Source organism: Lithobates pipiens, unplaced genomic scaffold (assembly GCF_037356315.1).
Source record: "Lithobates pipiens isolate NorthernLeopardFrog02 unplaced genomic scaffold, aLitPip1_a1.2 Scaffold_8, whole genome shotgun sequence".
In the NCBI taxonomy this organism is placed as follows: domain Eukaryota; kingdom Metazoa; phylum Chordata; class Amphibia; order Anura; family Ranidae; genus Lithobates; species Lithobates pipiens.
In genome coordinates this window covers 271757477-271783642 of record NW_027507903.1, presented here as the reverse complement: position 1 = coordinate 271783642, position 26166 = coordinate 271757477, and the positions used below count along the sequence as shown (strand labels likewise).

The 26166-nt window shown below is 45.8% G+C and overlaps 28 non-coding genes across 28 annotated transcripts; all 28 read left to right on the top strand.

Annotated features, from left to right (window-relative positions):
* Nucleotides 1-91: 91 nt before the first annotated feature.
* Nucleotides 92-164, top strand: TRNAV-CAC (transfer RNA valine (anticodon CAC)). The gene has a single exon. It is a non-coding gene; the product is annotated as a tRNA-Val (tRNA).
* A 3986-nt stretch (nt 165-4150) lies between these two features.
* Nucleotides 4151-4223, top strand: TRNAV-CAC (transfer RNA valine (anticodon CAC)). The gene has a single exon. It is a non-coding gene; the product is annotated as a tRNA-Val (tRNA).
* A 555-nt stretch (nt 4224-4778) lies between these two features.
* TRNAV-AAC (transfer RNA valine (anticodon AAC)) lies at nt 4779-4851 on the top strand. Its single transcript has one exon. It is a non-coding gene; the product is annotated as a tRNA-Val (tRNA).
* A 111-nt stretch (nt 4852-4962) lies between these two features.
* Nucleotides 4963-5035, top strand: TRNAV-CAC (transfer RNA valine (anticodon CAC)). Its single transcript has one exon. It is a non-coding gene; the product is annotated as a tRNA-Val (tRNA).
* Nucleotides 5036-5774: 739 nt separating this feature from the next.
* On the top strand, nt 5775-5847 carry TRNAV-CAC (transfer RNA valine (anticodon CAC)). Its single transcript has one exon. It is a non-coding gene; the product is annotated as a tRNA-Val (tRNA).
* A 555-nt stretch (nt 5848-6402) lies between these two features.
* Nucleotides 6403-6475, top strand: TRNAV-AAC (transfer RNA valine (anticodon AAC)). The gene has a single exon. It is a non-coding gene; the product is annotated as a tRNA-Val (tRNA).
* A 111-nt stretch (nt 6476-6586) lies between these two features.
* Nucleotides 6587-6659, top strand: TRNAV-CAC (transfer RNA valine (anticodon CAC)). The gene has a single exon. It is a non-coding gene; the product is annotated as a tRNA-Val (tRNA).
* Nucleotides 6660-10645: 3986 nt separating this feature from the next.
* On the top strand, nt 10646-10718 carry TRNAV-CAC (transfer RNA valine (anticodon CAC)). Its single transcript has one exon. It is a non-coding gene; the product is annotated as a tRNA-Val (tRNA).
* A 555-nt stretch (nt 10719-11273) lies between these two features.
* TRNAV-AAC (transfer RNA valine (anticodon AAC)) lies at nt 11274-11346 on the top strand. The gene has a single exon. It is a non-coding gene; the product is annotated as a tRNA-Val (tRNA).
* A 111-nt stretch (nt 11347-11457) lies between these two features.
* On the top strand, nt 11458-11530 carry TRNAV-CAC (transfer RNA valine (anticodon CAC)). The gene has a single exon. It is a non-coding gene; the product is annotated as a tRNA-Val (tRNA).
* A 739-nt stretch (nt 11531-12269) lies between these two features.
* Nucleotides 12270-12342, top strand: TRNAV-CAC (transfer RNA valine (anticodon CAC)). Its single transcript has one exon. It is a non-coding gene; the product is annotated as a tRNA-Val (tRNA).
* Nucleotides 12343-13082: 740 nt separating this feature from the next.
* TRNAV-CAC (transfer RNA valine (anticodon CAC)) lies at nt 13083-13155 on the top strand. The gene has a single exon. It is a non-coding gene; the product is annotated as a tRNA-Val (tRNA).
* Nucleotides 13156-15516: 2361 nt separating this feature from the next.
* TRNAV-CAC (transfer RNA valine (anticodon CAC)) lies at nt 15517-15589 on the top strand. The gene has a single exon. It is a non-coding gene; the product is annotated as a tRNA-Val (tRNA).
* Nucleotides 15590-16144: 555 nt separating this feature from the next.
* Nucleotides 16145-16217, top strand: TRNAV-AAC (transfer RNA valine (anticodon AAC)). The gene has a single exon. It is a non-coding gene; the product is annotated as a tRNA-Val (tRNA).
* Nucleotides 16218-16328: 111 nt separating this feature from the next.
* Nucleotides 16329-16401, top strand: TRNAV-CAC (transfer RNA valine (anticodon CAC)). The gene has a single exon. It is a non-coding gene; the product is annotated as a tRNA-Val (tRNA).
* Nucleotides 16402-17140: 739 nt separating this feature from the next.
* Nucleotides 17141-17213, top strand: TRNAV-CAC (transfer RNA valine (anticodon CAC)). Its single transcript has one exon. It is a non-coding gene; the product is annotated as a tRNA-Val (tRNA).
* A 555-nt stretch (nt 17214-17768) lies between these two features.
* On the top strand, nt 17769-17841 carry TRNAV-AAC (transfer RNA valine (anticodon AAC)). Its single transcript has one exon. It is a non-coding gene; the product is annotated as a tRNA-Val (tRNA).
* Nucleotides 17842-17952: 111 nt separating this feature from the next.
* Nucleotides 17953-18025, top strand: TRNAV-CAC (transfer RNA valine (anticodon CAC)). The gene has a single exon. It is a non-coding gene; the product is annotated as a tRNA-Val (tRNA).
* Nucleotides 18026-18764: 739 nt separating this feature from the next.
* Nucleotides 18765-18837, top strand: TRNAV-CAC (transfer RNA valine (anticodon CAC)). Its single transcript has one exon. It is a non-coding gene; the product is annotated as a tRNA-Val (tRNA).
* A 555-nt stretch (nt 18838-19392) lies between these two features.
* Nucleotides 19393-19465, top strand: TRNAV-AAC (transfer RNA valine (anticodon AAC)). Its single transcript has one exon. It is a non-coding gene; the product is annotated as a tRNA-Val (tRNA).
* A 923-nt stretch (nt 19466-20388) lies between these two features.
* TRNAV-CAC (transfer RNA valine (anticodon CAC)) lies at nt 20389-20461 on the top strand. Its single transcript has one exon. It is a non-coding gene; the product is annotated as a tRNA-Val (tRNA).
* Nucleotides 20462-21016: 555 nt separating this feature from the next.
* TRNAV-AAC (transfer RNA valine (anticodon AAC)) lies at nt 21017-21089 on the top strand. Its single transcript has one exon. It is a non-coding gene; the product is annotated as a tRNA-Val (tRNA).
* A 111-nt stretch (nt 21090-21200) lies between these two features.
* Nucleotides 21201-21273, top strand: TRNAV-CAC (transfer RNA valine (anticodon CAC)). The gene has a single exon. It is a non-coding gene; the product is annotated as a tRNA-Val (tRNA).
* A 1552-nt stretch (nt 21274-22825) lies between these two features.
* Nucleotides 22826-22898, top strand: TRNAV-CAC (transfer RNA valine (anticodon CAC)). The gene has a single exon. It is a non-coding gene; the product is annotated as a tRNA-Val (tRNA).
* A 1550-nt stretch (nt 22899-24448) lies between these two features.
* On the top strand, nt 24449-24521 carry TRNAV-CAC (transfer RNA valine (anticodon CAC)). Its single transcript has one exon. It is a non-coding gene; the product is annotated as a tRNA-Val (tRNA).
* A 555-nt stretch (nt 24522-25076) lies between these two features.
* TRNAV-AAC (transfer RNA valine (anticodon AAC)) lies at nt 25077-25149 on the top strand. Its single transcript has one exon. It is a non-coding gene; the product is annotated as a tRNA-Val (tRNA).
* Nucleotides 25150-25260: 111 nt separating this feature from the next.
* On the top strand, nt 25261-25333 carry TRNAV-CAC (transfer RNA valine (anticodon CAC)). The gene has a single exon. It is a non-coding gene; the product is annotated as a tRNA-Val (tRNA).
* A 739-nt stretch (nt 25334-26072) lies between these two features.
* On the top strand, nt 26073-26145 carry TRNAV-CAC (transfer RNA valine (anticodon CAC)). Its single transcript has one exon. It is a non-coding gene; the product is annotated as a tRNA-Val (tRNA).
* The last annotated feature ends 21 nt before the right edge of the window (nt 26146-26166 follow it).

The following is a 26166-nucleotide window of genomic DNA, read 5'->3' as shown; positions in this document are numbered from 1 at the left end:
TTTGTCAATGTCGCTTTCAGCAGCTCTTTTCACCGATCTTACTTTAGGGTAGACTTTCGGTTTGCAAGGCTCAAAAAAACAGCATGAATGGGTTTCTGTAGTGTAGTGGTTATCACGTTCGCCTCACACGCGAAAGGTCCCCGGTTCGAAACCGGGCAGAAACAGTGCTTACCTTTAACTTTTTCACAGTCTGGCAAACTCAAAGCTCTTGCCATGCCTTGCCCCTCTGGCAGCCGTAAGCCAAATCTGCCAATACAAAGCACAGTTTAGGTGCAACACCTTCAATGTGAGCTCTTTTTCTTCACTGTTTATGAGCTGACCATCGCTGTAAGTGTTAGGTGTTTAGGCAAACTTGTTTTCTGGACCCAAAGGCAATTGGAATGTGGACTTTGGTTCTCCTGCTTAGTCAGCTGAGCTGGAAAACCTGACGACCATTGGCGTATGTTTTCAGCTGACCTGGTGAGAAAAGTGTGTGGAAAAGCTAGAGGTGATATCCATGACTCAGTGTATCTTGCCAGTACTGGCTGTTTTGAGGATGTTATTTGTATCAAGTTAGGCATCCGAGATGGGCTTTCTTCCTTCTTTGCTTCATTACCAAAGAGTATCATTTGCAAGGACGGTAAACTGAACTCAGGTTATCAACCAACCAGAAGCAAATAATAGCTAATACGGTGACCCCAACCTCCGAGCAACCAACCCGAAAAGTGCTGTTGTGATGGGTTTCTGTAGTGTAGTGGTTATCACGTTCGCCTAACACGCCAAAGGTCCCCGGTTCGAAACCGGGCAGAAACAATTTGAGCGCGCTAGTGCTTTTTGTCAATGTCGCTTTCAGCAGCTCTTTTCACTGATCTTACTTTAGGGTAGACTTTCGGTCTGCAAGGCTCAAAAAAACAGCTTGAATGGGTTTCTGTAGTGTAGTGGTTATCAAGTTCGCCTCACACGCGAAAGGTCCCCGGTTCGAAACCGGGCAGAAACAGTGCTTACCTTTAACTTTTTCACAGTCTGGCAAACTCAAAGCTCTTGCCATGCCTTGCCCCTCTGGCAGCCGTAAGCCAAATCTGCCAATACAAAGCACAGTTTAGGTGCAACACCTTCAATGTGAGCTCTTTTTCTTCACTGTTTATGAGCTGACCATCGCTGTAAGTGTTTGGTGTTTAGGCAAACTTGTTTTCTGGACCCAAAGGCAATTGGAATGTGGACTTTGGTTCTCCTGCTTAGTCAGCTGAGCTGGAAAACCTGACGACCATTGGCGTATGTTTTCAGCTGACCTGGTGAGAAAAGTGTGTGGAAAAGCTAGAGGTGATATCCATGACTCAGTGTATCTTGCCAGTACTGGCTGTTTTGAGGATGTTATTTGTATCAAGTTAGGCATTCGAGATGGGCTTTCTTCCTTCTTTGCTTCATTACCAAAGAGTATCATTTGCAAGGACGGTAAACTGAACTCAGGTTATCAACCAACCAGAAGCAAATAATAGCTAATACGGTGACCCCAACCTCCGAGCAACCAACCCGAAAAGTGCTGTTGTGATGGGTTTCTGTAGTGTAGTGGTTATCACGTTCGCCTAACACGCGAAAGGTCCCCGGTTCTGAAACCGGGCAGAAACAATTTGAGCGCGCAAGTGCTTTTTGTCAATGTCGCTTTCAGCAGCTCTTTTCACCGATCTTACTTTAGGGTAGACTTTCGGTTTGCAAGGCTCAAAAAAACAGCATGAATGGGTTTCTGTAGTGTAGTGGTTATCACGTTCGCCTCACACGCAAAAGGTCCCCGGTTCGAAACCGGGCAGAAACAGTGCTTACCTTTAACTTTTTCACAGTCTGGCAAACTCAAAGCTCTTGCCATGCCTTGCCCCTCTGGCAGCCGTAAGCCAAATCTGCCAATACAAAGCACAGTTTAGGTGCAACACCTTCAATGTGAGCTCTTTTTCTTCACTGTTTATGAGCTGACCATCGCTGTAAGTGTTTGGTGTTTAGGCAAACTTGTTTTCTGGACCCAAAGGCAATTGGAATGTGGACTTTGGTTCTCCTGCTTGGTCAGCTGAGCTGGAAAACCTGACGACCATTGGCGTATGTTTTCAGCTGACCTGGTGAGAAAAGTGTGTGGAAAAGCTAGAGGTGATATCCATGACTCAGTGTATCTTGCCAGTACTGGCTGTTTTGAGGATGTTATTTGTATCAAGTTAGGCATCCGAGATGGGCTTTCTTCCTTCTTTGCTTCATTACCAAAGAGTATCATTTGCAAGGACGGTAAACTGAACTCAGGTTATCAACCAACCAGAAGCAAATAATAGCTAATACGGTAACCCCAACCTCCGAGCAACCAACCCGAAAAATGCTGTCGTGATAGGTTTCTGTAGTGTAGTGGTTATCACGTTCGCCTAACACGCCAAAGGTCCCCGGTTCGAAACCGGGCAGAAACAATTTGAGCGCGCTAGTGCTTTTTGTCAATGTCGCTTTCAGCAGCTCTTTTCACCGATCTTACTTTAGGGTAGACTTTCGGTTTGCAAGGCTCAAAAAACAGCATGAATGGGTTTCTGTAGTGTAGTGGTTATCACGTTCACCTCACACGCGAAAGGTCCCCGGTTCGAAACCAGGCAGAAAAAGTGCTTACCTTTAACTTTTTCACAGTCTGGCAAACTCAAAGCTCTTGCCATGCCTTGCCCCTCTGGCAGCCGTAAGCCAAATCTGCCAATACAAAGCACAGTTTAGGTGCAACACCTTCAATGTGAGCTCTTTTTCTTCACTGTTTATGAGCTGACCATCGCTGTAAGTGTTTGGTGTTTAGGCAAACTTGTTTTCTGGACCCAAAGGCAATTGGAACGTGGACTTTGGTTCTCCTGCTTAGTCAGCTAAGCTGGAAAACCTGACGACCATTGGCGTATGTTTTCAGCTGACCTGGTGAGAAAAGTGTGTGGAAAAGCTAGAGGTGATATCCATGACTCAGTGTATCTTGCCAGTACTGGCTGTTTTGAGGATGTTATTTGTATCAAGTTAGGCATCCGAGATGGGCTTTCTTCCTTCTTTGCTTCATTACCAAAGAGTATCATTTGCAAGGACGGTAAACTGAACTCAGGTTATCAACCAACCAGAAGCAAATAATAGCTAATACGGTAACCCCAACCTCCGAGCAACCAACCCGAAAAATGCTGTCGTGATAGGTTTCTGTAGTGTAGTGGTTATCACGTTCGCCTAACACGCCAAAGGTCCCCGGTTCGAAACCGGGCAGAAACAATTTGAGCGCGCTAGTGCTTTTTGTCAATGTCGCTTTCAGCAGCTCTTTTCACCGATCTTACTTTAGGGTAGACTTTCGGTTTGCAAGGCTCAAAAAACAGCATGAATGGGTTTCTGTAGTGTAGTGGTTATCACGTTCACCTCACACGCGAAAGGTCCCCGGTTCGAAACCAGGCAGAAAAAGTGCTTACCTTTAACTTTTTCACAGTCTGGCAAACTCAAAGCTCTTGCCATGCCTTGCCCCTCTGGCAGCCGTAAGCCAAATCTGCCAATACAAAGCACAGTTTAGGTGCAACACCTTCAATGTGAGCTCTTTTTCTTCACTGTTTATGAGCTGACCATCGCTGTAAGTGTTTGGTGTTTAGGCAAACTTGTTTTCTGGACCCAAAGGCAATTGGAACGTGGACTTTGGTTCTCCTGCTTAGTCAGCTAAGCTGGAAAACCTGACGACCATTGGCGTATGTTTTCAGCTGACCTGGTGAGAAAAGTGTGTGGAAAAGCTAGAGGTGATATCCATGACTCAGTGTATCTTGCCAGTACTGGCTGTTTTGAGGATGTTATTTGTATCAAGTTAGGCATCCGAGATGGGCTTTCTTCCTTCTTTGCTTCATTACCAAAGAGTATCATTTGCAAGGATGGTAAACTGAACTCAGGTTATCAACCAACCAGAAGCAAATAATAGCTAATACGGTGACCCCAACCTCTGAGCAACCAACCCGAAAAGTGCTGTTGTGATGGGTTTCTGTAGTGTAGTGGTTATCACGTTCGCCTAACACGCTAAAGGTCCCCAGTTTGAAACCGGGCAGAAACAATTTGAGCGCGCTAGTGCTTTTTGTCAATGTCGCTTTCAGCAGCTCTTTTCACCGATCTTACTTTAGGGTAGACTTTCGGTCTGCAAGGCTCAAAAAAACAGCATGAATGGGTTTCTGTAGTGTAGTGGTTATCACGTTCGCCTCACACGCGAAAGGTCCCCGGTTCGAAACCGGGCAGAAACAGTGCTTACCTTTAACTTTTTCACAGTCTGGCAAACTCAAAGCTCTTGCCATGCCTTGCCCCTCTGGCAGCCGTAAGCCAAATCTGCCAATACAAAGCACAGTTTAGGTGCAACATCTTCAATGTGAGCTCTTTTTCTTCACTGTTTATGAGCTGACCATCGCTGTAAGTGTTTGGTGTTTAGGCAAACTTGTTTTCTGGACCCAAAGGCAATTGGAATGTGGACTTTGGTTCTCCTGCTTAGTCAGCTGAGCTGGAAAACCTGACGACCATTGGCGTATGTTTTCAGCTGACCTGGTGAGAAAAGTGTGTGGAAAAGCTAGAGGTGATATCCATGACTCAGTGTATCTTGCCAGTACTGGCTGTTTTGAGGATGTTATTTGTATCAAGTTAGGCATCCGAGATGGGCTTTCTTCCTTCTTTGCTTCATTACCAAAGAGTATCATTTGCAAGGACGGTAAACTGAACTCAGGTTATCAACCAACCAGAAGCAAATAATAGCTAATACGGTGACCCCAACCTCCGAGCAACCAACCCGAAAAGTGCTGTTGTGATGGGTTTCTGTAGTGTAGTGGTTATCACGTTCGCCTAACACGCGAAAGGTCCCCGGTTCGAAACCGGGCAGAAACAATTTGAGCGCGCTAGTGCTTTTTGTCAATGTCGCTTTCAGCAGCTCTTTTCACCGATCTTACTTTAGGGTAGACTTTCGGTTTGCAAGGCTCAAAAAAACAGCATGAATGGGTTTCTGTAGTGTAGTGGTTATCACGTTCGCCTCACACGCGAAAGGTCCCCGGTTCGAAACCGGGCAGAAACAGTGCTTACCTTTAACTTTTTCACAGTCTGGCAAACTCAAAGCTCTTGCCATGCCTTGCCCCTCTGGCAGCCGTAAGCCAAATCTGCCAATACAAAGCACAGTTTAGGTGCAACACCTTCAATGTGAGCTCTTTTTCTTCACTGTTTATGAGCTGACCATCGCTGTAAGTGTTTGGTGTTTAGGCAAACTTGTTTTCTGGACCCAAAGGCAATTGGAACGTGGACTTTGGTTCTCCTGCTTAGTCAGCTAAGCTGGAAAACCTGACGACCATTGGCGTATGTTTTCAGCTGACCTGGTGAGAAAAGTGTGTGGAAAAGCTAGAGGTGATATCCATGACTCAGTGTATCTTGCCAGTACTGGCTGTTTTGAGGATGTTATTTGTATCAAGTTAGGCATCCGAGATGGGCTTTCTTCCTTCTTTGCTTCATTACCAAAGAGTATCATTTGCAAGGACGGTAAACTGAACTCAGGTTATCAACCAACCAGAAGCAAATAATAGCTAATACGGTGACCCCAACCTCTGAGCAACCAACCCGAAAAGTGCTGTTGTGATGGGTTTCTGTAGTGTAGTGGTTATCACGTTCGCCTAACACGCTAAAGGTCCCCAGTTTGAAACCGGGCAGAAACAATTTGAGCGCGCTAGTGCTTTTTGTCAATGTCGCTTTCAGCAGCTCTTTTCACCGATCTTACTTTAGGGTAGACTTTCAGTCTGCAAGGCTCAAAAAAACAGCATGAATGGGTTTCTGTAGTGTAGTGGTTATCACGTTCGCCTCACACGCGAAAGGTCCCCGGTTCGAAACCGGGCAGAAACAGTGCTTACCTTTAACTTTTTCACAGTCTGGCAAACTCAAAGCTCTTGCCATGCCTTGCCCCTCTGGCAGCCGTAAGCCAAATCTGCCAATACAAAGCACAGTTTAGGTGCAACACCTTCAATGTGAGCTCTTTTTCTTCACTGTTTATGAGCTGACCATCGCTGTAAGTGTTTGGTGTTTAGGCAAACTTGTTTTCTGGACCCAAAGGCAATTGGAATGTGGACTTTGGTTCTCCTGCTTAGTCAGCTGAGCTGGAAAACCTGACGACCATTGGCGTATGTTTTCAGCTGACCTGGTGAGAAAAGTGTGTGGAAAAGCTAGAGGTGATATCCATGACTCAGTGTATCTTGCCAGTACTGGCTGTTTTGAGGATGTTATTTGTATCAAGTTAGGCATCCGAGATGGGCTTTCTTCCTTCTTTGCTTCATTACCAAAGAGTATCATTTGCAAGGACGGTAAACTGAACTCAGGTTATCAACCAACCAGAAGCAAATAATAGCTAATACGGTGACCCCAACCTCCGAGCAACCAACCCGAAAAGTGCTGTTGTGATGGGTTTCTGTAGTGTAGTGGTTATCACGTTCGCCTAACACGCGAAAGGTCCCCGGTTCGAAACCGGGCAGAAACAATTTGAGCGCGCTAGTGCTTTTTGTCAATGTCGCTTTCAGCAGCTCTTTTCACCGATCTTACTTTAGGGTAGACTTTCGGTTTGCAAGGCTCAAAAAAACAGCATGAATGGGTTTCTGTAGTGTAGTGGTTATCACGTTCGCCTCACACGCGAAAGGTCCCCGGTTCGAAACCGGGCAGAAACAGTGCTTACCTTTAACTTTTTCACAGTCTGGCAAACTCAAAGCTCTTGCCATGCCTTGCCCCTCTGGCAGCCGTAAGCCAAATCTGCCAATACAAAGCACAGTTTAGGTGCAACACCTTCAATGTGAGCTCTTTTTCTTCACTGTTTATGAGCTGACCATCGCTGTAAGTGTTAGGTGTTTAGGCAAACTTGTTTTCTGGACCCAAAGGCAATTGGAATGTGGACTTTGGTTCTCCTGCTTAGTCAGCTGAGCTGGAAAACCTGACGACCATTGGCGTATGTTTTCAGCTGACCTGGTGAGAAAAGTGTGTGGAAAAGCTAGAGGTGATATCCATGACTCAGTGTATCTTGCCAGTACTGGCTGTTTTGAGGATGTTATTTGTATCAAGTTAGGCATCCGAGATGGGCTTTCTTCCTTCTTTGCTTCATTACCAAAGAGTATCATTTGCAAGGACGGTAAACTGAACTCAGGTTATCAACCAACCAGAAGCAAATAATAGCTAATACGGTGACCCCAACCTCCGAGCAACCAACCCGAAAAGTGCTGTTGTGATGGGTTTCTGTAGTGTAGTGGTTATCACGTTCGCCTAACACGCCAAAGGTCCCCGGTTCGAAACCGGGCAGAAACAATTTGAGCGCGCTAGTGCTTTTTGTCAATGTCGCTTTCAGCAGCTCTTTTCACTGATCTTACTTTAGGGTAGACTTTCGGTCTGCAAGGCTCAAAAAAACAGCTTGAATGGGTTTCTGTAGTGTAGTGGTTATCAAGTTCGCCTCACACGCGAAAGGTCCCCAGTTCGAAACCGGGCAGAAACAGTGCTTACCTTTAACTTTTTCACAGTCTGGCAAACTCAAAGCTCTTGCCATGCCTTGCCCCTCTGGCAGCCGTAAGCCAAATCTGCCAATACAAAGCACAGTTTAGGTGCAACACCTTCAATGTGAGCTCTTTTTCTTCACTGTTTATGAGCTGACCATCGCTGTAAGTGTTTGGTGTTTAGGCAAACTTGTTTTCTGGACCCAAAGGCAATTGGAATGTGGACTTTGGTTCTCCTGCTTAGTCAGCTGAGCTGGAAAACCTGACGACCATTGGCGTATGTTTTCAGCTGACCTGGTGAGAAAAGTGTGTGGAAAAGCTAGAGGTGATATCCATGACTCAGTGTATCTTGCCAGTACTGGCTGTTTTGAGGATGTTATTTGTATCAAGTTAGGCATTCGAGATGGGCTTTCTTCCTTCTTTGCTTCATTACCAAAGAGTATCATTTGCAAGGACGGTAAACTGAACTCAGGTTATCAACCAACCAGAAGCAAATAATAGCTAATACGGTGACCCCAACCTCCGAGCAACCAACCCGAAAAGTGCTGTTGTGATGGGTTTCTGTAGTGTAGTGGTTATCACGTTCGCCTAACACGCGAAAGGTCCCCGGTTCTGAAACCGGGCAGAAACAATTTGAGCGCGCAAGTGCTTTTTGTCAATGTCGCTTTCAGCAGCTCTTTTCACCGATCTTACTTTAGGGTAGACTTTCGGTTTGCAAGGCTCAAAAAAACAGCATGAATGGGTTTCTGTAGTGTAGTGGTTATCACGTTCGCCTCACACGCAAAAGGTCCCCGGTTCGAAACCGGGCAGAAACAGTGCTTACCTTTAACTTTTTCACAGTCTGGCAAACTCAAAGCTCTTGCCATGCCTTGCCCCTCTGGCAGCCGTAAGCCAAATCTGCCAATACAAAGCACAGTTTAGGTGCAACACCTTCAATGTGAGCTCTTTTTCTTCACTGTTTATGAGCTGACCATCGCTGTAAGTGTTTGGTGTTTAGGCAAACTTGTTTTCTGGACCCAAAGGCAATTGGAATGTGGACTTTGGTTCTCCTGCTTGGTCAGCTGAGCTGGAAAACCTGACGACCATTGGCGTATGTTTTCAGCTGACCTGGTGAGAAAAGTGTGTGGAAAAGCTAGAGGTGATATCCATGACTCAGTGTATCTTGCCAGTACTGGCTGTTTTGAGGATGTTATTTGTATCAAGTTAGGCATCCGAGATGGGCTTTCTTCCTTCTTTGCTTCATTACCAAAGAGTATCATTTGCAAGGACGGTAAACTGAACTCAGGTTATCAACCAACCAGAAGCAAATAATAGCTAATACGGTAACCCCAACCTCCGAGCAACCAACCCGAAAAATGCTGTCGTGATAGGTTTCTGTAGTGTAGTGGTTATCACGTTCGCCTAACACGCCAAAGGTCCCCGGTTCGAAACCGGGCAGAAACAATTTGAGCGCGCTAGTGCTTTTTGTCAATGTCGCTTTCAGCAGCTCTTTTCACCGATCTTACTTTAGGGTAGACTTTCGGTTTGCAAGGCTCAAAAAACAGCATGAATGGGTTTCTGTAGTGTAGTGGTTATCACGTTCACCTCACACGCGAAAGGTCCCCGGTTCGAAACCAGGCAGAAAAAGTGCTTACCTTTAACTTTTTCACAGTCTGGCAAACTCAAAGCTCTTGCCATGCCTTGCCCCTCTGGCAGCCGTAAGCCAAATCTGCCAATACAAAGCACAGTTTAGGTGCAACACCTTCAATGTGAGCTCTTTTTCTTCACTGTTTATGAGCTGACCATCGCTGTAAGTGTTTGGTGTTTAGGCAAACTTGTTTTCTGGACCCAAAGGCAATTGGAACGTGGACTTTGGTTCTCCTGCTTAGTCAGCTAAGCTGGAAAACCTGACGACCATTGGCGTATGTTTTCAGCTGACCTGGTGAGAAAAGTGTGTGGAAAAGCTAGAGGTGATATCCATGACTCAGTGTATCTTGCCAGTACTGGCTGTTTTGAGGATGTTATTTGTATCAAGTTAGGCATCCGAGATGGGCTTTCTTCCTTCTTTGCTTCATTACCAAAGAGTATCATTTGCAAGGACGGTAAACTGAACTCAGGTTATCAACCAACCAGAAGCAAATAATAGCTAATACGGTAACCCCAACCTCCGAGCAACCAACCCGAAAAATGCTGTCGTGATAGGTTTCTGTAGTGTAGTGGTTATCACGTTCGCCTAACACGCCAAAGGTCCCCGGTTCGAAACCGGGCAGAAACAATTTGAGCGCGCTAGTGCTTTTTGTCAATGTCGCTTTCAGCAGCTCTTTTCACCGATCTTACTTTAGGGTAGACTTTCGGTTTGCAAGGCTCAAAAAACAGCATGAATGGGTTTCTGTAGTGTAGTGGTTATCACGTTCACCTCACACGCGAAAGGTCCCCGGTTCGAAACCAGGCAGAAAAAGTGCTTACCTTTAACTTTTTCACAGTCTGGCAAACTCAAAGCTCTTGCCATGCCTTGCCCCTCTGGCAGCCGTAAGCCAAATCTGCCAATACAAAGCACAGTTTAGGTGCAACACCTTCAATGTGAGCTCTTTTTCTTCACTGTTTATGAGCTGACCATCGCTGTAAGTGTTTGGTGTTTAGGCAAACTTGTTTTCTGGACCCAAAGGCAATTGGAACGTGGACTTTGGTTCTCCTGCTTAGTCAGCTAAGCTGGAAAACCTGACGACCATTGGCGTATGTTTTCAGCTGACCTGGTGAGAAAAGTGTGTGGAAAAGCTAGAGGTGATATCCATGACTCAGTGTATCTTGCCAGTACTGGCTGTTTTGAGGATGTTATTTGTATCAAGTTAGGCATCCGAGATGGGCTTTCTTCCTTCTTTGCTTCATTACCAAAGAGTATCATTTGCAAGGATGGTAAACTGAACTCAGGTTATCAACCAACCAGAAGCAAATAATAGCTAATACGGTGACCCCAACCTCTGAGCAACCAACCCGAAAAGTGCTGTTGTGATGGGTTTCTGTAGTGTAGTGGTTATCACGTTCGCCTAACACGCTAAAGGTCCCCAGTTTGAAACCGGGCAGAAACAATTTGAGCGCGCTAGTGCTTTTTGTCAATGTCGCTTTCAGCAGCTCTTTTCACCGATCTTACTTTAGGGTAGACTTTCGGTCTGCAAGGCTCAAAAAAACAGCATGAATGGGTTTCTGTAGTGTAGTGGTTATCACGTTCGCCTCACACGCGAAAGGTCCCCGGTTCGAAACCGGGCAGAAACAGTGCTTACCTTTAACTTTTTCACAGTCTGGCAAACTCAAAGCTCTTGCCATGCCTTGCCCCTCTGGCAGCCGTAAGCCAAATCTGCCAATACAAAGCACAGTTTAGGTGCAACATCTTCAATGTGAGCTCTTTTTCTTCACTGTTTATGAGCTGACCATCGCTGTAAGTGTTTGGTGTTTAGGCAAACTTGTTTTCTGGACCCAAAGGCAATTGGAATGTGGACTTTGGTTCTCCTGCTTAGTCAGCTGAGCTGGAAAACCTGACGACCATTGGCGTATGTTTTCAGCTGACCTGGTGAGAAAAGTGTGTGGAAAAGCTAGAGGTGATATCCATGACTCAGTGTATCTTGCCAGTACTGGCTGTTTTGAGGATGTTATTTGTATCAAGTTAGGCATCCGAGATGGGCTTTCTTCCTTCTTTGCTTCATTACCAAAGAGTATCATTTGCAAGGACGGTAAACTGAACTCAGGTTATCAACCAACCAGAAGCAAATAATAGCTAATACGGTGACCCCAACCTCCGAGCAACCAACCCGAAAAGTGCTGTTGTGATGGGTTTCTGTAGTGTAGTGGTTATCACGTTCGCCTAACACGCGAAAGGTCCCCGGTTCGAAACCGGGCAGAAACAATTTGAGCGCGCTAGTGCTTTTTGTCAATGTCGCTTTCAGCAGCTCTTTTCACCGATCTTACTTTAGGGTAGACTTTCGGTTTGCAAGGCTCAAAAAAACAGCATGAATGGGTTTCTGTAGTGTAGTGGTTATCACGTTCGCCTCACACGCGAAAGGTCCCCGGTTCGAAACCGGGCAGAAACAGTGCTTACCTTTAACTTTTTCACAGTCTGGCAAACTCAAAGCTCTTGCCATGCCTTGCCCCTCTGGCAGCCGTAAGCCAAATCTGCCAATACAAAGCACAGTTTAGGTGCAACACCTTCAATGTGAGCTCTTTTTCTTCACTGTTTATGAGCTGACCATCGCTGTAAGTGTTTGGTGTTTAGGCAAACTTGTTTTCTGGACCCAAAGGCAATTGGAACGTGGACTTTGGTTCTCCTGCTTAGTCAGCTAAGCTGGAAAACCTGACGACCATTGGCGTATGTTTTCAGCTGACCTGGTGAGAAAAGTGTGTGGAAAAGCTAGAGGTGATATCCATGACTCAGTGTATCTTGCCAGTACTGGCTGTTTTGAGGATGTTATTTGTATCAAGTTAGGCATCCGAGATGGGCTTTCTTCCTTCTTTGCTTCATTACCAAAGAGTATCATTTGCAAGGACGGTAAACTGAACTCAGGTTATCAACCAACCAGAAGCAAATAATAGCTAATACGGTGACCCCAACCTCTGAGCAACCAACCCGAAAAGTGCTGTTGTGATGGGTTTCTGTAGTGTAGTGGTTATCACGTTCGCCTAACACGCTAAAGGTCCCCAGTTTGAAACCGGGCAGAAACAATTTGAGCGCGCTAGTGCTTTTTGTCAATGTCGCTTTCAGCAGCTCTTTTCACCGATCTTACTTTAGGGTAGACTTTCAGTCTGCAAGGCTCAAAAAAACAGCATGAATGGGTTTCTGTAGTGTAGTGGTTATCACGTTCGCCTCACACGCGAAAGGTCCCCGGTTCGAAACCGGGCAGAAACAGTGCTTACCTTTAACTTTTTCACAGTCTGGCAAACTCAAAGCTCTTGCCATGCCTTGCCCCTCTGGCAGCCGTAAGCCAAATCTGCCAATACAAAGCACAGTTTAGGTGCAACACCTTCAATGTGAGCTCTTTTTCTTCACTGTTTATGAGCTGACCATCGCTGTAAGTGTTTGGTGTTTAGGCAAACTTGTTTTCTGGACCCAAAGGCAATTGGAATGTGGACTTTGGTTCTCCTGCTTAGTCAGCTGAGCTGGAAAACCTGACGACCATTGGCGTATGTTTTCAGCTGACCTGGTGAGAAAAGTGTGTGGAAAAGCTAGAGGTGATATCCATGACTCAGTGTATCTTGCCAGTACTGGCTGTTTTGAGGATGTTATTTGTATCAAGTTAGGCATCCGAGATGGGCTTTCTTCCTTCTTTGCTTCATTACCAAAGAGTATCATTTGCAAGGACGGTAAACTGAACTCAGGTTATCAACCAACCAGAAGCAAATAATAGCTAATACGGTGACCCCAACCTCCGAGCAACCAACCCGAAAAGTGCTGTTGTGATGGGTTTCTGTAGTGTAGTGGTTATCACGTTCGCCTAACACGCGAAAGGTCCCCGGTTCTGAAACCGGGCAGAAACAATTTGAGCGCGCAAGTGCTTTTTGTCAATGTCGCTTTCAGCAGCTCTTTTCACCGATCTTACTTTAGGGTAGACTTTCGGTTTGCAAGGCTCAAAAAAACAGCATGAATGGGTTTCTGTAGTGTAGTGGTTATCACGTTCGCCTCACACGCGAAAGGTCCCCGGTTCGAAACCGGGCAGAAACAGTGCTTACCTTTAACTTTTTCACAGTCTGGCAAACTCAAAGCTCTTGCCATGCCTTGCCCCTCTGGCAGCCGTAAGCCAAATCTGCCAATACAAAGCACAGTTTAGGTGCAACACCTTCAATGTGAGCTCTTTTTCTTCACTGTTTATGAGCTGACCATCGCTGTAAGTGTTTGGTGTTTAGGCAAACTTGTTTTCTGGACCCAAAGGCAATTGGAATGTGGACTTTGGTTCTCCTGCTTGGTCAGCTGAGCTGGAAAACCTGACGACCATTGGCGTATGTTTTCAGCTGACCTGGTGAGAAAAGTGTGTGGAAAAGCTAGAGGTGATATCCATGACTCAGTGTATCTTGCCAGTACTGGCTGTTTTGAGGATGTTATTTGTATCAAGTTAGGCATCCGAGATGGGCTTTCTTCCTTCTTTGCTTCATTACCAAAGAGTATCATTTGCAAGGACGGTAAACTGAACTCAGGTTATCAACCAACCAGAAGCAAATAATAGCTAATACGGTAACCCCAACCTCCGAGCAACCAACCCGAAAAATGCTGTCGTGATAGGTTTCTGTAGTGTAGTGGTTATCACGTTCGCCTAACACGCCAAAGGTCCCCGGTTCGAAACCGGGCAGAAACAATTTGAGCGCGCTAGTGCTTTTTGTCAATGTCGCTTTCAGCAGCTCTTTTCACCGATCTTACTTTAGGGTAGACTTTCGGTTTGCAAGGCTCAAAAAACAGCATGAATGGGTTTCTGTAGTGTAGTGGTTATCACGTTCACCTCACACGCGAAAGGTCCCCGGTTCGAAACCAGGCAGAAAAAGTGCTTACCTTTAACTTTTTCACAGTCTGGCAAACTCAAAGCTCTTGCCATGCCTTGCCCCTCTGGCAGCCGTAAGCCAAATCTGCCAATACAAAGCACAGTTTAGGTGCAACACCTTCAATGTGAGCTCTTTTTCTTCACTGTTTATGAGCTGACCATCGCTGTAAGTGTTTGGTGTTTAGGCAAACTTGTTTTCTGGACCCAAAGGCAATTGGAACGTGGACTTTGGTTCTCCTGCTTAGTCAGCTAAGCTGGAAAACCTGACGACCATTGGCGTATGTTTTCAGCTGACCTGGTGAGAAAAGTGTGTGGAAAAGCTAGAGGTGATATCCATGACTCAGTGTATCTTGCCAGTACTGGCTGTTTTGAGGATGTTATTTGTATCAAGTTAGGCATCCGAGATGGGCTTTCTTCCTTCTTTGCTTCATTACCAAAGAGTATCATTTGCAAGGACGGTAAACTGAACTCAGGTTATCAACCAACCAGAAGCAAATAATAGCTAATACGGTAACCCCAACCTCCGAGCAACCAACCCGAAAAATGCTGTCGTGATAGGTTTCTGTAGTGTAGTGGTTATCACGTTCGCCTAACACGCCAAAGGTCCCCGGTTCGAAACCGGGCAGAAACAATTTGAGCGCGCTAGTGCTTTTTGTCAATGTCGCTTTCAGCAGCTCTTTTCACCGATCTTACTTTAGGGTAGACTTTCGGTTTGCAAGGCTCAAAAAACAGCATGAATGGGTTTCTGTAGTGTAGTGGTTATCACGTTCACCTCACACGCGAAAGGTCCCCGGTTCGAAACCAGGCAGAAAAAGTGCTTACCTTTAACTTTTTCACAGTCTGGCAAACTCAAAGCTCTTGCCATGCCTTGCCCCTCTGGCAGCCGTAAGCCAAATCTGCCAATACAAAGCACAGTTTAGGTGCAACACCTTCAATGTGAGCTCTTTTTCTTCACTGTTTATGAGCTGACCATCGCTGTAAGTGTTTGGTGTTTAGGCAAACTTGTTTTCTGGACCCAAAGGCAATTGGAACGTGGACTTTGGTTCTCCTGCTTAGTCAGCTAAGCTGGAAAACCTGACGACCATTGGCGTATGTTTTCAGCTGACCTGGTGAGAAAAGTGTGTGGAAAAGCTAGAGGTGATATCCATGACTCAGTGTATCTTGCCAGTACTGGCTGTTTTGAGGATGTTATTTGTATCAAGTTAGGCATCCGAGATGGGCTTTCTTCCTTCTTTGCTTCATTACCAAAGAGTATCATTTGCAAGGATGGTAAACTGAACTCAGGTTATCAACCAACCAGAAGCAAATAATAGCTAATACGGTGACCCCAACCTCTGAGCAACCAACCCGAAAAGTGCTGTTGTGATGGGTTTCTGTAGTGTAGTGGTTATCACGTTCGCCTAACACGCTAAAGGTCCCCAGTTTGAAACCGGGCAGAAACAATTTGAGCGCGCTAGTGCTTTTTGTCAATGTCGCTTTCAGCAGCTCTTTTCACCGATCTTACTTTAGGGTAGACTTTCGGTCTGCAAGGCTCAAAAAAACAGCATGAATGGGTTTCTGTAGTGTAGTGGTTATCACGTTCGCCTCACACGCGAAAGGTCCCCGGTTCGAAACCGGGCAGAAACAGTGCTTACCTTTAACTTTTTCACAGTCTGGCAAACTCAAAGCTCTTGCCATGCCTTGCCCCTCTGGCAGCCGTAAGCCAAATCTGCCAATACAAAGCACAGTTTAGGTGCAACATCTTCAATGTGAGCTCTTTTTCTTCACTGTTTATGAGCTGACCATCGCTGTAAGTGTTTGGTGTTTAGGCAAACTTGTTTTCTGGACCCAAAGGCAATTGGAATGTGGACTTTGGTTCTCCTGCTTAGTCAGCTGAGCTGGAAAACCTGACGACCATTGGCGTATGTTTTCAGCTGACCTGGTGAGAAAAGTGTGTGGAAAAGCTAGAGGTGATATCCATGACTCAGTGTATCTTGCCAGTACTGGCTGTTTTGAGGATGTTATTTGTATCAAGTTAGGCATCCGAGATGGGCTTTCTTCCTTCTTTGCTTCATTACCAAAGAGTATCATTTGCAAGGACGGTAAACTGAACTCAGGTTATCAACCAACCAGAAGCAAATAATAGCTAATACGGTGACCCCAACCTCCGAGCAACCAACCCGAAAAGTGCTGTTGTGATGGGTTTCTGTAGTGTAGTGGTTATCACGTTCGCCTAACACGCGAAAGGTCCCCGGTTCGAAACCGGGCAGAAACAATTTGAGCGCGCTAGTGCTTTTTGTCAATGTCGCTTTCAGCAGCTCTTTTCACCGATCTTACTTTAGGGTAGACTTTCGGTTTGCAAGGCTCAAAAAAACAGCATGAATGGGTTTCTGTAGTGTAGTGGTTATCACGTTCGCCTCACACGCGAAAGGTCCCCGGTTCGAAACCGGGCAGAAACAGTGCTTACCTTTAACTTTTTCACAGTCTGGCAAACTCAAAGCTCTTGCCATGCCTTGCCCCTCTGGCAGCCGTAAGCCAAATCTGCCAATACAAAGCACAGTTTAGGTGCAACACCTTCAATGTGAGCTCTTTTTCTTCACTGTTTATGAGCTGACCATCGCTGTAAGTGTTTGGTGTTTAGGCAAACTTGTTTTCTGGACCCAAAGGCAATTGGAACGTGGACTTTGGTTCTCCTGCTTAGTCAGCTAAGCTGGAAAACCTGACGACCATTGGCGTATGTTTTCAGCTGACCTGGTGAGAAAAGTGTGTGGAAAAGCTAGAGGTGATATCCATGACTCAGTGTATCTTGCCAGTACTGGCTGTTTTGAGGATGTTATTTGTATCAAGTTAGGCATCCGAGATGGGCTTTCTTCCTTCTTTGCTTCATTACCAAAGAGTATCATTTGCAAGGACGGTAAACTGAACTCAGGTTATCAACCAACCAGAAGCAAATAATAGCTAATACGGTGACCCCAACCTCTGAGCAACCAACCCGAAAAGTGCTGTTGTGATGGGTTTCTGTAGTGTAGTGGTTATCACGTTCGCCTAACACGCTAAAGGTCCCCAGTTTGAAACCGGGCAGAAACAATTTGAGCGCGCTAGTGCTTTTTGTCAATGTCGCTTTCAGCAGCTCTTTTCACCGATCTTACTTTAGGGTAGACTTTCAGTCTGCAAGGCTCAAAAAAACAGCATGAATGGGTTTCTGTAGTGTAGTGGTTATCACGTTCGCCTCACACGCGAAAGGTCCCCGGTTCGAAACCGGGCAGAAACAGTGCTTACCTTTAACTTTTTCACAGTCTGGCAAACTCAAAGCTCTTGCCATGCCTTGCCCCTCTGGCAGCCGTAAGCCAAATCTGCCAATACAAAGCACAGTTTAGGTGCAACACCTTCAATGTGAGCTCTTTTTCTTCACTGTTTATGAGCTGACCATCGCTGTAAGTGTTTGGTGTTTAGGCAAACTTGTTTTCTGGACCCAAAGGCAATTGGAATGTGGACTTTGGTTCTCCTGCTTAGTCAGCTGAGCTGGAAAACCTGACGACCATTGGCGTATGTTTTCAGCTGACCTGGTGAGAAAAGTGTGTGGAAAAGCTAGAGGTGATATCCATGACTCAGTGTATCTTGCCAGTACTGGCTGTTTTGAGGATGTTATTTGTATCAAGTTAGGCATCCGAGATGGGCTTTCTTCCTTCTTTGCTTCATTACCAAAGAGTATCATTTGCAAGGACGGTAAACTGAACTCAGGTTATCAACCAACCAGAAGCAAATAATAGCTAATACGGTGACCCCAACCTCCGAGCAACCAACCCGAAAAGTGCTGTTGTGATGGGTTTCTGTAGTGTAGTGGTTATCACGTTCGCCTAACACGCGAAAGGTCCCCGGTTCGAAACCGGGCAGAAACAATTTGAGCGCGCTAGTGCTTTTTGTCAATGTCGCTTTCAGCAGCTCTTTTCACCGATCTTACTTTAGGGTAGACTTTCGGTTTGCAAGGCTCAAAAAAACAGCATGAATGGGTTTCTGTAGTGTAGTGGTTATCACGTTCGCCTCACACGCGAAAGGTCCCCGGTTCGAAACCGGGCAGAAACAGTGCTTACCTTTAACTTTTTCACAGTCTGGCAAACTCAAAGCTCTTGCCATGCCTTGCCCCTCTGGCAGCCGTAAGCCAAATCTGCCAATACAAAGCACAGTTTAGGTGCAACACCTTCAATGTGAGCTCTTTTTCTTCACTGTTTATGAGCTGACCATCGCTGTAAGTGTTTGGTGTTTAGGCAAACTTGTTTTCTGGACCCAAAGGCAATTGGAACGTGGACTTTGGTTCTCCTGCTTAGTCAGCTAAGCTGGAAAACCTGACGACCATTGGCGTATGTTTTCAGCTGACCTGGTGAGAAAAGTGTGTGGAAAAGCTAGAGGTGATATCCATGACTCAGTGTATCTTGCCAGTACTGGCTGTTTTGAGGATGTTATTTGTATCAAGTTAGGCATCCGAGATGGGCTTTCTTCCTTCTTTGCTTCATTACCAAAGAGTATCATTTGCAAGGACGGTAAACTGAACTCAGGTTATCAACCAACCAGAAGCAAATAATAGCTAATACGGTGACCCCAACCTCTGAGCAACCAACCCGAAAAGTGCTGTTGTGATGGGTTTCTGTAGTGTAGTGGTTATCACGTTCGCCTAACACGCTAAAGGTCCCCAGTTTGAAACCGGGCAGAAACAATTTGAGCGCGCTAGTGCTTTTTGTCAATGTCGCTTTCAGCAGCTCTTTTCACCGATCTTACTTTAGGGTAGACTTTCGGTCTGCAAGGCTCAAAAAAACAGCATGAATGGGTTTCTGTAGTGTAGTGGTTATCACGTTCGCCTCACACGCGAAAGGTCCCCGGTTCGAAACCGGGCAGAAACAGTGCTTACCTTTAACTTTTTCACAGTCTGGCAAACTCAAAGCTCTTGCCATGCCTTGCCCCTCTGGCAGCCGTAAGCCAAATCTGCCAATACAAAGCACAGTTTAGGTGCAACACCTTCAATGTGAGCTCTTTTTCTTCACTGTTTATGAGCTGACCATCGCTGTAAGTGTTTGGTGTTTAGGCAAACTTGTTTTCTGGACCCAAAGGCAATTGGAATGTGGACTTTGGTTCTCCTGCTTAGTCAGCTGAGCTGGAAAACCTGACGACCATTGGCGTATGTTTTCAGCTGACCTGGTGAGAAAAGTGTGTGGAAAAGCTAGAGGTGATATCCATGACTCAGTGTATCTTGCCAGTACTGGCTGTTTTGAGGATGTTATTTGTATCAAGTTAGGCATCCGAGATGGGCTTTCTTCCTTCTTTGCTTCATTACCAAAGAGTATCATTTGCAAGGACGGTAAACTGAACTCAGGTTATCAACCAACCAGAAGCAAATAATAGCTAATACGGTGACCCCAACCTCCGAGCAACCAACCCGAAAAGTGCTGTTGTGATGGGTTTCTGTAGTGTAGTGGTTATCACGTTCGCCTAACACGCGAAAGGTCCCCGGTTCGAAACCGGGCAGAAACAATTTGAGCGCGCTAGTGCTTTTTGTCAATGTCGCTTTCAGCAGCTCTTTTCACCGATCTTACTTTAGGGTAGACTTTCGGTTTGCAAGGCTCAAAAAAACAGCATGAATGGGTTTCTGTAGTGTAGTGGTTATCACGATCGCCTCACACGCAAAAGGTCCCCGGTTCGAAACCGGGCAGAAACAGTGCTTACCTTTAACTTTTTCACAGTCTGGCAAACTCAAAGCTCTTGCCATGCCTTGCCCCTCTGGCAGCCGTAAGTCAAATCTGCCAATACAAAGCACAGTTTAGGTGCAACACCTTCAATGTGAGCTCTTTTTCTTCACTGTTTATGAGCTGACCATCGCTGTAAGTGTTTGGTGTTTAGGCAAACTTGTTTTCTGGACCCAAAGGCAATTGGAACGTGGACTTTGGTTCTCCTGCTTAGTCAGCTAAGCTGGAAAACCTGACGACCATTGGCGTATGTTTTCAGCTGACCTGGTGAGAAAAGTGTGTGGAAAAGCTAGAGGTGATATCCATGACTCAGTGTATCTTGCCAGTACTGGCTGTTTTGAGGATGTTATTTGTATCAAGTTAGGCATCCGAGATGGGCTTTCTTCCTTCTTTGCTTCATTACCAAAGAGTATCATTTGCAAGGACGGTAAACTGAACTCAGGTTATCAACCAACCAGAAGCAAATAATAGCTAATACGGTGACCCCAACCTCTGAGCAACCAACCCGAAAAGTGCTGTTGTGATGGGTTTCTGTAGTGTAGTGGTTATCACGTTCGCCTAACACGCTAAAGGTCCCCAGTTTGAAACCGGGCAGAAACAATTTGAGCGCGCTAGTGCTTTTTGTCAATGTCGCTTTCAGCAGCTCTTTTCACCGATCTTACTTTAGGGTAGACTTTCGGTCTGCAAGGCTCAAAAAAACAGCATGAATGGGTTTCTGTAGTGTAGTGGTTATCACGTTCGCCTCACACGCGAAAGGTCCCCGGTTCGAAACCGGGCAGAAACAGTGCTTACCTTTAACTTTTTCACAGTCTGGCAAACTCAAAGCTCTTGCCATGCCTTGCCCCTCTGGCAGCCGTAAGCCAAATCTGCCAATACAAAGCACAGTTTAGGTGCAACACCTTCAATGTGAGCTCTTTTTCTTCACTGTTTATGAGCTGACCATCGCTGTAAGTGTTTGGTGTTTAGGCAAACTTGTTTTCTGGACCCAAAGGCAATTGGAATGTGGACTTTGGTTCTCCTGCTTAGTCAGCTGAGCTGGAAAACCTGACGACCATTGGCGTATGTTTTCAGCTGACCTGGTGAGAAAAGTGTGTGGAAAAGCTAGAGGTGATATCCATGACTCAGTGTATCTTGCCAGTACTGGCTGTTTTGAGGATGTTATTTGTATCAAGTTAGGCATCCGAGATGGGCTTTCTTCCTTCTTTGCTTCATTACCAAAGAGTATCATTTGCAAGGACGGTAAACTGAACTCAGGTTATCAACCAACCAGAAGCAAATAATAGCTAATACGGTGACCCCAACCTCCGAGCAACCAACCCGAAAAGTGCTGTTGTGATGGGTTTCTGTAGTGTAGTGGTTATCACGTTCGCCTAACACGCGAAAGGTCCCCGGTTCGAAACCGGGCAGAAACAATTTGAGCGCGCTAGTGCTTTTTGTCAATGTCGCTTTCAGCAGCTCTTTTCACCGATCTTACTTTAGGGTAGACTTTCGGTTTGCAAGGCTCAAAAAAACAGCATGAATGGGTTTCTGTAGTGTAGTGGTTATCACGTTCGCCTCACACGCGAAAGGTCCCCGGTTCGAAACCGGGCAGAAACAGTGCTTACCTTTAACTTTTTCACAGTCTGGCAAACTCAAAGCTCTTGCCATGCCTTGCCCCTCTGGCAGCCGTAAGCCAAATCTGCCAATACAAAGCACAGTTTAGGTGCAACACCTTCAATGTGAGCTCTTTTTCTTCACTGTTTATGAGCTGACCATCGCTGTAAGTGTTTGGTGTTTAGGCAAACTTGTTTTCTGGACCCAAAGGCAATTGGAATGTGGACTTTGGTTCTCCTGCTTAGTCAGCTGAGCTGGAAAACCTGACGACCATTGGCGTATGTTTTCAGCTGACCTGGTGAGAAAAGTGTGTGGAAAAGCTAGAGGTGATATCCATGACTCAGTGTATCTTGCCAGTACTGGCTGTTTTGAGGATGTTATTTGTATCAAGTTAGGCATCCGAGATGGGCTTTCTTCCTTCTTTGCTTCATTACCAAAGAGTATCATTTGCAAGGACGGTAAACTGAACTCAGGTTATCAACCAACCAGAAGCAAATAATAGCTAATACGGTGACCCCAACCTCCGAGCAACCAACCCGAAAAGTGCTGTTGTGATGGGTTTCTGTAGTGTAGTGGTTATCACGTTCGCCTAACACGCCAAAGGTCCCCGGTTCGAAACCGGGCAGAAACAATTTGAGCGCGCTAGTGCTTTTTGTCAATGTCGCTTTCAGCAGCTCTTTTCACTGATCTTACTTTAGGGTAGACTTTCGGTCTGCAAGGCTCAAAAAAACAGCTTGAATGGGTTTCTGTAGTGTAGTGGTTATCAAGTTCGCCTCACACGCGAAAGGTCCCCGGTTCGAAACCGGGCAGAAACAGTGCTTACCTTTAACTTTTTCACAGTCTGGCAAACTCAAAGCTCTTGCCATGCCTTGCCCCTCTGGCAGCCGTAAGCCAAATCTGCCAATACAAAGCACAGTTTAGGTGCAACACCTTCAATGTGAGCTCTTTTTCTTCACTGTTTATGAGCTGACCATCGCTGTAAGTGTTTGGTGTTTAGGCAAACTTGTTTTCTGGACCCAAAGGCAATTGGAATGTGGACTTTGGTTCTCCTGCTTAGTCAGCTGAGCTGGAAAACCTGACGACCATTGGCGTATGTTTTCAGCTGACCTGGTGAGAAAAGTGTGTGGAAAAGCTAGAGGTGATATCCATGACTCAGTGTATCTTGCCAGTACTGGCTGTTTTGAGGATGTTATTTGTATCAAGTTAGGCATCCGAGATGGGCTTTCTTCCTTCTTTGCTTCATTACCAAAGAGTATCATTTGCAAGGACGGTAAACTGAACTCAGGTTATCAACCAACCAGAAGCAAATAATAGCTAATACGGTGACCCCAACCTCCGAGCAACCAACCCGAAAAGTGCTGTTGTGATGGGTTTCTGTAGTGTAGTGGTTATCACGTTCGCCTAACACGCGAAAGGTCCCCGGTTCTGAAACCGGGCAGAAACAATTTGAGCGCGCAAGTGCTTTTTGTCAATGTCGCTTTCAGCAGCTCTTTTCACCGATCTTACTTTAGGGTAGACTTTCGGTTTGCAAGGCTCAAAAAAACAGCATGAATGGGTTTCTGTAGTGTAGTGGTTATCACGTTCGCCTCACACGCGAAAGGTCCCCGGTTCGAAACCGGGCAGAAACAGTGCTTACCTTTAACTTTTTCACAGTCTGGCAAACTCAAAGCTCTTGCCATGCCTTGCCCCTCTGGCAGCCGTAAGCCAAATCTGCCAATACAAAGCACAGTTTAGGTGCAACACCTTCAATGTGAGCTCTTTTTCTTCACTGTTTATGAGCTGACCATCGCTGTAAGTGTTTGGTGTTTAGGCAAACTTGTTTTCTGGACCCAAAGGCAATTGGAATGTGGACTTTGGTTCTCCTGCTTGGTCAGCTGAGCTGGAAAACCTGACGACCATTGGCGTATGTTTTCAGCTGACCTGGTGAGAAAAGTGTGTGGAAAAGCTAGAGGTGATATCCATGACTCAGTGTATCTTGCCAGTACTGGCTGTTTTGAGGATGTTATTTGTATCAAGTTAGGCATCCGAGATGGGCTTTCTTCCTTCTTTGCTTCATTACCAAAGAGTATCATTTGCAAGGACGGTAAACTGAACTCAGGTTATCAACCAACCAGAAGCAAATAATAGCTAATACGGTAACCCCAACCTCCGAGCAACCAACCCGAAAAATGCTGTCGTGATAGGTTTCTGTAGTGTAGTGGTTATCACGTTCGCCTAACACGCCAAAGGTCCCCGGTTCGAAACCGGGCAGAAACAATTTGAGCGCGCTAGTGCTTTTTGTCAATGTCGCTTTCAGCAGCTCTTTTCACCGATCTTACTTTAGGGTAGACTTTCGGTTTGCAAGGCTCAAAAAACAGCATGAATGGGTTTCTGTAGTGTAGTGGTTATCACGTTCACCTCACACGCGAAAGGTCCCCGGTTCGAAACCAGGCAGAAAAAGTGCTTACCTTTAACTTTTTCACAGTCTGGCAAACTCAAAGCTCTTGCCATGCCTTGCCCCTCTGGCAGCCGTAAGCCAAATCTGCCAATACAAAGCACAGTTTAGGTGCAACACCTTCAATGTGAGCTCTTTTTCTTCACTGTTTATGAGCTGACCATCGCTGTAAGTGTTTGGTGTTTAGGCAAACTTGTTTTCTGGACCCAAAGGCAATTGGAACGTGGACTTTGGTTCTCCTGCTTAGTCAGCTAAGCTGGAAAACCTGACGACCATTGGCGTATGTTTTCAGCTGACCTGGTGAGAAAAGTGTGTGGAAAAGCTAGAGGTGATATCCATGACTCAGTGTATCTTGCCAGTACTGGCTGTTTTGAGGATGTTATTTGTATCAAGTTAGGCATCCGAGATGGGCTTTCTTCCTTCTTTGCTTCATTACCAAAGAGTATCATTTGCAAGGACGGTAAACTGAACTCAGGTTATCAACCAACCAGAAGCAAATAATAGCTAATACGGTGACCCCAACCTCTGAGCAACCAACCCGAAAAGTGCTGTTGTGATGGGTTTCTGTAGTGTAGTGGTTATCACGTTCGCCTAACACGCTAAAGGTCCCCAGTTTGAAACCGGGCAGAAACAATTTGAGCGCGCTAGTGCTTTTTGTCAATGTCGCTTTCAGCAGCTCTTTTCACCGATCTTACTTTAGGGTAGACTTTCGGTCTGCAAGGCTCAAAAAAACAGCATGAATGGGTTTCTGTAGTGTAGTGGTTATCACGTTCGCCTCACACGCGAAAGGTCCCCGGTTCGAAACCGGGCAGAAACAGTGCTTACCTTTAACTTTTTCACAGTCTGGCAAACTCAAAGCTCTTGCCATGCCTTGCCCCTCTGGCAGCCGTAAGCCAAATCTGCCAATACAAAGCACAGTTTAGGTGCAACACCTTCAATGTGAGCTCTTTTTCTTCACTGTTTATGAGCTGACCATCGCTGTAAGTGTTTGGTGTTTAGGCAAACTTGTTTTCTGGACCCAAAGGCAATTGGAATGTGGACTTTGGTTCTCCTGCTTAGTCAGCTGAGCTGGAAAACCTGACGACCATTGGCGTATGTTTTCAGCTGACCTGGTGAGAAAAGTGTGTGGAAAAGCTAGAGGTGATATCCATGACTCAGTGTATCTTGCCAGTACTGGCTGTTTTGAGGATGTTATTTGTATCAAGTTAGGCATCCGAGATGGGCTTTCTTCCTTCTTTACTTCATTACCAAAGAGTATCATTTGCAAGGACGGTAAACTGAACTCAGGTTATCAACCAACCAGAAGCAAATAATAGCTAATACGGTGACCCCAACCTCCGAGCAACCAACCCGAAAAGTGCTGTTGTGATGGGTTTCTGTAGTGTAGTGGTTATCACGTTCGCCTAACACGCGAAAGGTCCCCGGTTCGAAACCGGGCAGAAACAATTTGAGCGCGCTAGTGCTTTTTGTCAATGTCGCTTTCAGCAGCTCTTTTCACCGATCTTACTTTAGGGTAGACTTTCGGTTTGCAAGGCTCAAAAATACAGCATGAATGGGTTTCTGTAGTGTAGTGGTTATCACGTTCGCCTCACACGCGAAAGGTCCCCGGTTCGAAACCGGGCAGAAACAGTGCTTACCTTTAACTTTTTCACAGTCTGGCAAACTCAAAGCTCTTGCCATGCCTTGCCCCTCTGGCAGCCGTAAGCCAAATCTGCCAATACAAAGCACAGTTTAGGTGCAACACCTTCAATGTGAGCTCTTTTTCTTCACTGTTTATGAGCTGACCATCGCTGTAAGTGTTTGGTGTTTAGGCAAACTTGTTTTCTGGACCCAAAGGCAATTGGAATGTGGACTTTGGTTCTCCTGCTTAGTCAGCTGAGCTGGAAAACCTGACGACCATTGGCGTATGTTTTCAGCTGACCTGGTGAGAAAAGTGTGTGGAAAAGCTAGAGGTGATATCCATGACTCAGTGTATCTTGCCAGTACTGGCTGTTTTGAGGATGTTATTTGTATCAAGTTAGGCATCCGAGATGGGCTTTCTTCCTTCTTTGCTTCATTACCAAAGAGTATCATTTGCAAGGACGGTAAACTGAACTCAGGTTATCAACCAACCAGAAGCAAATAATAGCTAATACGGTGACCCCAACCTCCGAGCAACCAACCCGAAAAGTGCTGTTGTGATGGGTTTCTGTAGTGTAGTGGTTATCACGTTCGCCTAACAAGCCAAAGGTCCCCGGTTCGAAACCGGGCAGAAACAATTTGAGCGCGCTAGTGCTTTTTGTCAATGTCGCTTTCAGCAGCTCTTTTCACTGATCTTACTTTAGGGTAGACTTTCGGTCTGCAAGGCTCAAAAAAACAGCTTGAATGGGTTTCTGTAGTGTAGTGGTTATCACGTTCGCCTCACACGCGAAAGGTCCCCGGTTCGAAACCGGGCAGAAACAGTGCTTACCTTTAACTTTTTC